This window comes from Papaver somniferum, chromosome 4 (assembly GCF_003573695.1).
Source record: "Papaver somniferum cultivar HN1 chromosome 4, ASM357369v1, whole genome shotgun sequence".
NCBI classification, from domain to species: domain Eukaryota; kingdom Viridiplantae; phylum Streptophyta; class Magnoliopsida; order Ranunculales; family Papaveraceae; genus Papaver; species Papaver somniferum.
In genome coordinates, this window is record NC_039361.1 from 162,740,609 (window position 1) to 162,751,295 (window position 10,687).

Sequence of the window (10,687 nt, forward strand, 5' to 3'; positions counted from 1 at the left end):
ACAGGGGCAAGAGTCATAGAAACAATTAATGAACCAAAACAACACCAATAGGCTGCCATAAATGTTGAGAAGTAGCAGTGTCTAATGGTTTGGTTAGAATATCAGCCAATTATTGTTCGGAAGGCACAAAATCTATACTTATGATACCATTTTCATAGAGATCTCGAATAAAATGGTACCTTATATCAATGTGCTTTGTTCTTGAGTGCTCAACGGGATTCTCAATAATTCGAATCGTCACTAGAGTTTTCACAAAAGATCTTCATTAATCCAGTATCAATTCCATAATCATCTAGCATATGTTCCATCCATAGAAGTTGAATGCAGAATGAGCCAGCAGTAATATATTCTGCTTCACATGTAGACAAGGATTGTTAATTCTGTTTCTTGCTATGCCAAGCCACAAGATTCAGTCCTACATAGTAGAAACCCCCTGATGTACTTTTTCTGTCCTCTACACATCCTACCCAGTCAACATTTGAATAAGCCGAAAGATCAGTGTTAGTATCAAAAGTGTAAGATAGACCATACCCGACAGTGTGATTGACATATCGTATGATCCTCTTTGAAACTGCAAGATGAGATTCTTTTGGACTAGCCTGAAATCCAGCTGTTGATGGTGGTTTTTATCTTAGGGTTAAAATTGTAAAACCTTGCATCAGATGTGACGTCACTCTGCAAGGAAACGGTGTTGCGAGTTCTAACCTCTCCACCGACATATTTATTGAGTCGCTCAATATACTTTTATCCATAACACTCTGTAAATTCTGGCACCTCGCCAATACTAGACTCACTGAGTACTTTCCTGTGCTATATTCCACAACAGAATCCTTAAATCGGTATGGCATGACGGATTTATGTTCGCTCGCAGCGGAGTAGCATGAACCTCCAAGTACCAAAGTTAAGGCCATTGCACGAAATACTCAGACAGAAAGCACACTACATTCTGTAGATAAAGATTTTGTGTGGCAGCATACAAAATCCAGCCAATTATTGTGGTGACTCAGAAAGAACTCATAAACCCGACTAGTTTGCAAAATTAGGGTTTCACGCCTCGCGCAACATACTAGACCCCGTTGGTCGAAACCGTGCTTAACCAAGCTAGGCAACCAAATCCGTCACAGCGCTCTAAAAGTGCGTCCGCGCCCTAGCATGTCGGCCCTCTTTCCATCAACCAATCAGGTCGCTTCAAATCCTCCAGCGCGCGTTGGAAGTTGGCCACGCCCTAGCATGCTGGCCCTACTTCCCGTCGACCAATCAGGTTGCTCCAAATCTTCCACGGCCTCAAAAGAGATTTCCATACTATGTTGGCTTCCCAAAACACGCCACCTTCTCAAAAACGCGTCAGCTTCTCAAAACGCGCCCAAAACGCGTTGGCTTCCCAAAATATGCCAACTTCCCAAAACGCGCCAACATGCCGCACGCGCATGGCTGGTGCCCGTGCCAGGCGCACATACCAGGCGCGCTTGCCAGACGCGCATACCAGAAACGCTTACCAGAAGTGCATGCTAGACGCGCTTATCGGACGCACATGCCGCACGCGCATGCAAAAAAGCATGTGCAAGCTATGCCATCCATGCTACCACGCCACTGGCTACCAACGGAAGGTAACCGCAATCAACGGCTAACCTTCCTCTCAAGATGCAAAATCTCAGTCGTCGAAGGTCACCACCGAACCGGCAAGCCTCTCAATCTTAACTTGCCAAACAATAACAACATGCTACACGTTTTCCACGAAAACACTTGAGACATCAAATCATGTCACAAACTGGGGGATGCTCATCAGGGTATTGGTCTGGCGGTTTACAGCGTGCGGCGTACACTACACCCGTTACAAGAAAGTGTCATAAGAATGAAGCTGTTAGTAAATACAAGGAGTAATGGTGGAACGTTTCCTTCATTATGGAAACATCAATTGCAGGTGTTACCCGTTACCGCTTTCTTCCATTTACTCAACCGTTTTCACTTCTTACGAGACCAGGGTACGTTTTATTGCAACTTGTATAAAATAGGTCTCACCTATTTCCACCAAAGAAAAAGTTTTGGTCAGGAGAACAATACACATCCAGAAATCACCTGGTAGCTTTCCATTCAGCTCGCCAGTTCAACTTTCAGATACAAGTCACAAAACACCCACACTTCCAGAATCAACTATTCTGGTCTCAACACTTTCTTCGCTTCCCTCCCTAAGACCAACCCTTCTCCTTCACTTTACGACTGAAGCAAGCCTGGAACAACCATTTCTTGGTTTAGGACAGGATTGTACAGATTGATCTCTCGAATCAAAAGTACTCCCGTGCAGTACACTGTTTTGGGTTTAGATTCGTTTCTCATCCACACTCACACGAAATTACCAAAATCAGCAGAAAAGGTTTTCACCCACAAAAAATTGGCGACCACAGTGGGAGGTCAATCTCTCGGTTGCAATATAGATTTCCAATTTCCAGTTTCATCTTTCAATTCCGACCTCAAGATGGTAGAAGCAAACAATCCGCTCGGGAATCAATGTCTCAGTTATCACATGACGAGGAGTAATGATAGGTGTGATAAACACCTAGATTTATATATATTTTTTATGCTTTCTTCGCGAGTTTTCATGTAAATTACGTATCTTATGTTTACTTTTGAGTTTTGAGGTACTTTGGAGTCATTTGGAACGAAAGAAGAAGAAACAACTCAAAAGTACCATTTCAAGTGCAACTGATGTTGGAGGCGGATTATTTCTCATTATTTGCTTTTATTTCTTCATCTCTGTCTGAAAAGCATGTCAGCTTTAGTGATGAAAATGAATTGAAGAGAAAAAGTAGATATGAGAAGTAAGAGACGGTTGTTGTTGGTGGAAGAATTCGACGAAGAAGAAAGCATTCATTTGGAGCGAAGCTGGCTACGGTTGAGCAAGAAAATGAATTGCATGTCAGTTATCTGGAACCGACAAGCAATTCATTATCTGGGTACCCCTTATCTACTTCACCAGGGTGGCTATATCTACTAGCCTCATTCTTACACAAGACCCAAATTGAGAGAAATCGTTCTCGTCTAAATTCAGAGAGAAGTGAAATAAGTTATGGCGGCACCATTAGACCAGGGAAATCGAGAGCATCAGCCGGTAAAGGAAATGGAGATCGAGAAGGAAGAATCGAAGGGGTTTCGACGGATTTCTGAATTGGGAGAAGATTAAGAAGAAAATCTCTCATGTCAATTGAATCTGAGAAGGATGTTAGCGTTTTGAATTCGACTGAATGCTGTGTGAATCTGATGCCGCAAAGAAGATGGGTTTGATGTGAATTTGAGGTTGGCGACGAGTTGAGGGTTTGATTACAGAGAAGAGTTGGATCAGGGAAGAGACAAGATGGCCACCAATATCCAGTTTTGGGAATTGAGATTAAGTTCTAGATTGAAGAACAAGAACTACTGTTAATGAAGCTGGTGGTGATAGAAGATAGGAACGATAATGGGTTTGCTGTATGTTACTCTGTGGTGAAAAGATGCTTGTGCCTTATGGGATTGATGTTGAGGTTTGGGTCCTGGTGAAAGAAGTGATGACAGTACAGTGGGTTTGGTGGCACTGAGAGTGCAGATTTGGTAGTGTTGATAATGGTGGATGTTTACGAAGGGGTCTTGTTAACTTACTGCAGTCAACAAAGAGATAGAGATGGAGCAGGTGATGGGTTCTTGAGAAAAGGAGTTGTTGCCATTGCTCAAGTGAAACAATGGGAGCGACATGGAAGAAGAATTGTGCTACTGCAAGTTGCTGCTGGTGATTCGTGATGGTTCTGATGCTGTCAAGAGTGAGATGATAGATGTATGTTAGGGATGTGATTGAATGACTCGTTCTTATACAGAGAAGGAGCTGGTGCTGTTCAAATGAAGTTCAGGGAATGAATCTGCTTAGCCGTTGGTGAGAGTTTGAGGCACTAATGATTATGGAATGGCAGCTGCAGCTGTAAAACTGCAGAACAGTGCAGTGAAGTAATGGATGTTATGCTGTGTGTTTGGAGTTGCAGGAACTCTTGAATGCAATTGCAGGAGACAACGGAAGCTGAACTTATAGAGAATATGATATTGCAGGTGTTTAAGTATTGTGTGTGTTTGCTGAAATGACAGATTTCTGGAGCTGCAATTCAGGCTAAAAGTGGAGCCAAGTTACAGTGAGTTGTGCAAGTGATGCAGAATGAATGACTTTAAATAGATGAATGCTAGGTTGTGCAGGGAAGCAAATAAATGGCCTGAAATTATGGCCTGGAAACAGCCAAAAACAGGGTAGACTGCCTGAATTCCAACCAGGCGAGTTAACTCATCAAATGAACTTGGGATCTGATATGTGGGCTTGAGTTTTGGGTTCCTCCAGAAGCAACAATTGGCTTATGCGGTTTGGAATAGGAGAGAGAGTATAAAAGAGGGTTCGAACTTCGAAATATCTTATCGGGGAGAATATCTCTTCTTCTATTTTTTTTTTCCGGGGTTTTAAACATGAAAGTTTTTATCTTTATTTTTGTGATGAACTCCGTAAACATGAGATAGAGTTTTATTGTTAGTTTAAGGGTTGAATTGGATTTCACATAACATAATTCTTTGATTCAACATATTAGTTTTGTCTCATATTTATCGTTCATGATTCTATGGAAATATAGTTGCATGATTGATGTATTGCAACATGATTTGAGTATTTGTTTTGTCAAGTTGAAAATTGATAGAACTTATATTCATATCTATAGCTAGTTTAGGATTAATCATCGAGCGATAATCCTTTAACACAAGTAGCATAACTATGGTTATAGTTTATAGTGATATATCCTTGTAATCATATGTGAACCTTGACCTTTGTTCGAATTGTTTGCGCATGTATTTCAATTGCATTAATTAGCCTAATTTCTGAAACTTAATGCTCCTAGGAATTGAACTTAATTAGCGCAAGGCATTAGGTTATTCTTTAGGTAGAATTCATATCCGCGGCTCTAATGTGTGTTGATGAACTTAAGAAATTTACAGATTATCTTGCTCACTTGATAGTCTAGGGCTTTTGATAATAAGAGATTAAATATCAATTCTAATTATTATCACAAGAACATGTTTGTGAATGAAAACCAATCCTTGATCAATATCTTTATATCCTTGATTTGCTTGTTTTATTCTTTTGTTTATTTATTCTTGTTTTAGTTATATAAAAATCAGAAAAATCCCCCCTTGTTTATATAGAAAACCATAATATATTGACAACCCAAGATCTCTATGTGGGAACGACATTTCTTGCCCTCGTTTCATTATATATTTTGAGTAATAAGAAAGTGTAATTATTTTTGACGCCTACGACAGCGATCAAGTGACTGGGGATTTATCGCGGTCTGGACGGCGTCATCCATAAAACTACGGAGGAGTGGAATATTGATTTTTAACCATTTTTTTGTCTTTATAAAAACTACTTCCACGAGCTAGTGTAATAACACGTGCTGTGAGACACAGTGGTTCTTCTAATAAAAAAATCTGAAAAAGGAAAATGTGTATCCGACCCGGTGGTTTTATCGACGGGTAATAGAGTTGTAGAACGACCGTGAGAGCAGATGTTTCAGTGGCCCTAGTTTTAGCCGACAAATTTTCCCAGCTTTATCGATCAACGGCGGAGATTAAATCTATTCTTCACCTAAAAATAGGGGTGTAAATTCGGGCAGGCCGGGCCGCCCGACCCAAAAACTAAGACAGGTCGGGCAGGCCAGGCTTAATATTTGTGAGCCCGTAAAAAAATTCAGACTGGACAGGCCGGGCATAAATAGATAATTTGCTACCCAAAGACCGCCCAAACCCGCTTTTTATACGGGCAGGCCAGATCGGGCCGGACAGGCCACTATTTTGATTTTTTTTTTTTAAGTTTAAATTTTCAAATGAACGGTATTAAATACAATATCCTTTCCTTTCCAACATCGCATATCATAAGTGATAGTATTATTTTATATTTAAATTACACTGACAAATATTTAATTTTAGCCTATAATAAATAATTAATTAGAGTACAATAAACTTTCTAATAAGAAAATATATTACCATTATTGTTTTGAAAAGGTTAATTATAAGTAAAAAAACAATTATATATTTTATTTTTCTTGACACAAAATTGACAATTATAAAATTGTAACTTTTAAGTCTTTTAAGAGGATATTAACTGATTAATGGCACATAGAAGGCTTTCAGGCCGGGCAACAGGCCGGGTATCAGGCCGGGCCTCATAATTAATCGCAAAGCCCGAAACCGCCCAATAAATTAATCCAGGCCAGGCCGGGTGGTCCATGACGAGCCATAACAGGCTTTGGGCTACTTCGGGTACAGGCGGGCTCGGACGGATACAGGCAGACCGAGTATTTTCGGGTATTATTTACACCCCTACCTAAAAATGAAAAATATAAGTTATTTCTATCTCTTATGTCAGCTGCGGTTGGTCTTCTTCCATCAATTATCTCTCACATCTCACTGGATTTTTTTCCTCTTCATTTTCTCTCAATGATGACAATAAGTCGAATCAGAACTCAATTTTACTTCTTATTATCAATGAGATCCATTAGTTTTGAGATTCCTCTGAATCAATATGAAGAAATCTAGGGTTCTTAATAACAAATCGGTATTTAAAGAAAATTTCTCATCACAATCCATGTTTTTTGAGGTTAGTTTTCTGTAGTGGAGATACTTTACTCATGGAATTATTTACTTATTTTTTCTTTCAATTTGGGTTTTAGACGTTTTGTATTGATAATTACTTGATGTTGTTTCAGTTTGGCTGGTGGTGAGATCAAAGGATTTTTTGATGAAAAACTTCAATAGCTACCTAAACTAGATATCTATTCCAACAACATCTTTTTCTCTCCAGCTTTAGAGAATACTACTTGTGGTTCACTTCTCTAAGAATTACAGGTCTTTCATTTTTTATATGGGTTTTACTTCATTAGTATGAAGATGTGGTGTTCAATTTATGTATACTGATCTTTTATATGTGATATGACTTACCGTAAAATGGAAATTTGATCAACTCTTGTTTGATGTTAGGGTTTTAATTCTATTTTTATATTGTTTGATCTAGCAGTAAGTAGAAGAAGAGGTTATGTTCTGTTGGTGCTCATCAAGGTACGGAAATAGCGAACCGTAGATTTGTTTTTTGTTTTCATTTTATTACTTGTTTAATTTCATATATGTAGATCTATAGCCAAATCGTGCATCTTTTCTTAAGGTTATATGGTCATAATGACTCCTCTGTGGTTCTATACTTCAATTCATAAGGATTTCAAAGTTGAGACTTTAGACCTTTGTTTTGTTGCCATAAATGTCAAACCCATGGTTCTGTAAATTGATTGACATCTTTAAGTTAATTTCTTAGTGATATCTTTGTTCAGAGTTCAGGAAATTAGTGAATTGAAGTACCAAGGCTTATACTTCTGAATGTGTTCAGGTGTTCTATTAATTCATGGCGGAGCAAGGGAACAAACTGTATGATCTGGTAAGAAATGTCTTCGGTTTACAGTTTTTGTAATTGGCTAGCCAACAAAAACACCAACGATTTCCTGTGACAATACTTGTATCATCTCATGCGCTCTATTAGATTGGTAACCAGCTCCATACTGAATTAATTTTTTTTGTAGCAGGGGTGGAAGCACAGGTTGACTTAACCTGGATGTAGTTAATACTTTGGGGTCGGATTTTGATTGGTGACGCAATTGGATGTTTGGGGTTGGATTTGATTAATACTTTATGCATGATAATTTTGTTTTATAGTTTTATTCTTTTGAATGCTGGAATTGGGGGGGCGTTGTTATTGTACCTGGATTAATTCCCGAAGCTGGTGCAGGTACAGTTATATCTCTCAAGTCCAAAAACCTTTTTTCCGTGTTTGTGTGCTTGCTTCTCTAAATATTTTAGTTGTATGTATGTTTTTTCCAGGTGATTAAATGTAAAGGCCTTGAAATGGTTAGGACTGGATTTTGGCATTTTGTTTTAAACATCTCCCAAGAGAATAAGCCAAAATGTGAATGCTTATGAAGATCCATATGTGTTTACTGCATTTGCGAATCAAGCTCCATAATTTCAACATTATGTATCCGACAACGAGTATTGAGATGGAGATCAGGTAATAACTAACTCTCGACTGAATGCTTGAATCTTTCTTCTTTTTATCTTCTCTATGTACATGAAGAGATGAATACCAATGATTTCAAAACTGTCATTGAGGTATATATCTTCTTTAAAAGTTAACGAACACCACCATTAGAAGATTACAACTGCATTCTTCTCTGATTGTTGCTTGCAGCACCTACTTGAATTGTTTATTATCAAGTCGGATTTTCACTTCGTATTCCATCCCCTTATGACCAATTTCAGAGCTTTCTGTGGAATTGTGTTCGCTTTGTCATTTAGACTTCATTTTGGATAGAACTACTAGATAGGCACTTATCAGAATAGAAATTTGAAGTAAAAGTATGCGCGATTTATGCTTTTATGAAAGTTACAGTTTTATTGGATATGTTGTATCTTAATTATCAGTAGGTGTAACTGGTCTTGCTCTCCTCCGATAACTATTTACCTTACGAACTTACAGAGATATGTAATGATGTTTGTGATTTTATAGCAAAATGCATATGGTCGATAATAAATGCTTGACATCAGTATTTGTGTTGTCAACTGCAGGAGAGATCTTCCTGTATACTTAGCAAAAGGGGTGATCCATGCACTTTGCTTGCAAGCATTATGCCAGGTACTATATTGCTCATCGAAGTTATTTGGTTTTATCTGCATATCTGTGTTTAATTTTATGTAACCTCCACGCTTGCAGTAAGCATGTCTTTAATTTCAATGGGTCGGATATTCACTTTGGCATCAATCCACCTTGCTTGCAGTAAATGACCTGTTAGTTGTGAATTGGTGTAGTGCCTGTTGAAATTTTTTGGTTCCTTAAACAAGTAATGCTTGTCTCTAAGAAACCAAATTGTGTTTAGATCAACAAGCACTTGTCTGTTCCTGTTCCCTTCATCTTTTAACAAGTCTCGACCTCTTATAACCATTATGAAAAATTGTGTCGTGCTTGTATCTTCTGGCAGCACAGGTACAATGGTGTTGGTATTGAAGTGGTCAAGAATTTTTTTAGGACATCTTCGCTGTTAGAACTTTGTTTCTTTTTTTTTTTAAAGCCGTTATAATTCCCCTTTTTCTTAATTAAACTTCTAACGCCAAACTTATTTTTGCTGCAGTATACTATTCCGCACTGTTGGACAGCTCAGTTTATCATCTTTTTTTGCTGGTTTTAGCTTTTTTTTGGTGTCTGTAAGTTGGGTTCTTGTGATTGTAAGAAAATTAATCTTTAAGAATGCTTAAAACAGTACTCGCCTAGAGTTTTTTGAGTTTTATGACCTAAGTGTCAGCCTGATTCAAATGTAAATTGAGTTAGTATTATCGTAAACAAATTTGAATTGAATGGTGAAAGTTTTGATATCGAATGAGCTTCTATTGAAATTTCGGTTTAATGAATTTCAAATTTTAATCAGTCAGATGAATCATCAGATTTTCCAAAATAGGTTCAGTCAGACGAGTCAGATTTTTGACTGACATTCAGACGAGTCAGATTTTTGAAGATATTCAGCCCAGATAAAACGACTACTCAAAACTAGCGATTTGCATTTGAGCTTCCTGTTTTAAAACTAATTAAACTACTGTGTTCATTAATGTTATCGATTCACTGTCGATGGAAGTCGTTTTTGGAAACGCCTTTTATAGGCACGATGTTTTTGGAGCTCGAATGGAGGAAGGTTTCCTATTTTTTGTTACACATGGGAAGAGGCAGTCGGGCCAAGAGGTCGTGGCCAAGCTAGCAACGCTCCATGGCGCCAACAGTCCGTGGCCAAGCTAGCGCCAAGAGACCGCCAACGCCATCTCCACGCTTCAGCCGGCACCATCTCCGCATCCTAGCGGGCGCCATCTCCGCGTCCCCTCCACTCCTAGCCAGCGCCAACAGCCTGCATGTTTCCAGCGCCAACAACTTGCATCCTTTGCATCGCTAACATCTTGCGTCTTTCCAGCGCCAGCATCTTGCATCTTTCCAGCGCCAGCAACTTGCATCCTTCCAGCGCCAGCAGCCTGCATGTTTTTCAGCGGCAGCAGCTTGCATCTTTTCCAGCGCCAACAACTTGCTCTTTCCAGCGCCAGTAGCTTGCATCCTTCCAGCGCCAGCAACCTGCATGTTTCCAGCGCCAGCAGCTTACATCATTTCCAGCGCTAACAACTTGCATCATTCCAACGCTAACAACTTGCATCTTTCTAGCGCCAGCAGATTGCATCCTTTCCAGCGCTAACAGGTTGCACCCTTCAAGCGCCATTTTTTCACTCCACAGACATCCAAAGTCCAGCGTTATCTTCTCCGCTCCACAACCATCCAAAGCAGCGCCATCCTCACCCTTCGAAACAACGACATGGCTCCAGCACTCATTGATCAATACCGCGCCATCTCTGCACCATCAGTCACCAGATTCGCTTCCGCCACCCCAACGTTTCTTCGAGTACGACAGCTCCAACAGTCACCATAGCCGCTGATACTCCACCCTCAGGGCAAGAGACTGGAGAAGCCGCAAGAAGCCGACCTCCTTTTACCACTATTGATTTGATGGAAAGACAAAAGGTTCTCGTAAGGCTCAGATAGACGTGTCTATAACTCAGAAAGAGA

General features: G+C 39.5%; 1 long non-coding RNA gene across 2 annotated transcripts; it reads left to right on the top strand.

Annotated features, from left to right (window-relative positions):
• Positions 1-6,422: 6,422 nt before the first annotated feature.
• On the top strand, positions 6,423-9,483 carry LOC113271802. Of its 2 annotated transcripts, none has more exons than XR_003322353.1 (8): positions 6,423-6,649; positions 6,759-6,897; positions 7,067-7,107; positions 7,430-7,477; positions 7,620-7,825; positions 7,918-8,104; positions 8,662-8,728; positions 9,222-9,483. It is a non-coding gene; the product is annotated as an uncharacterized LOC113271802 (long non-coding RNA). The 2 variants fall into 2 exon arrangements; XR_003322352.1 differs by having other exon boundaries at positions 7,623-7,825.
• The last annotated feature ends 1,204 nt before the right edge of the window (positions 9,484-10,687 follow it).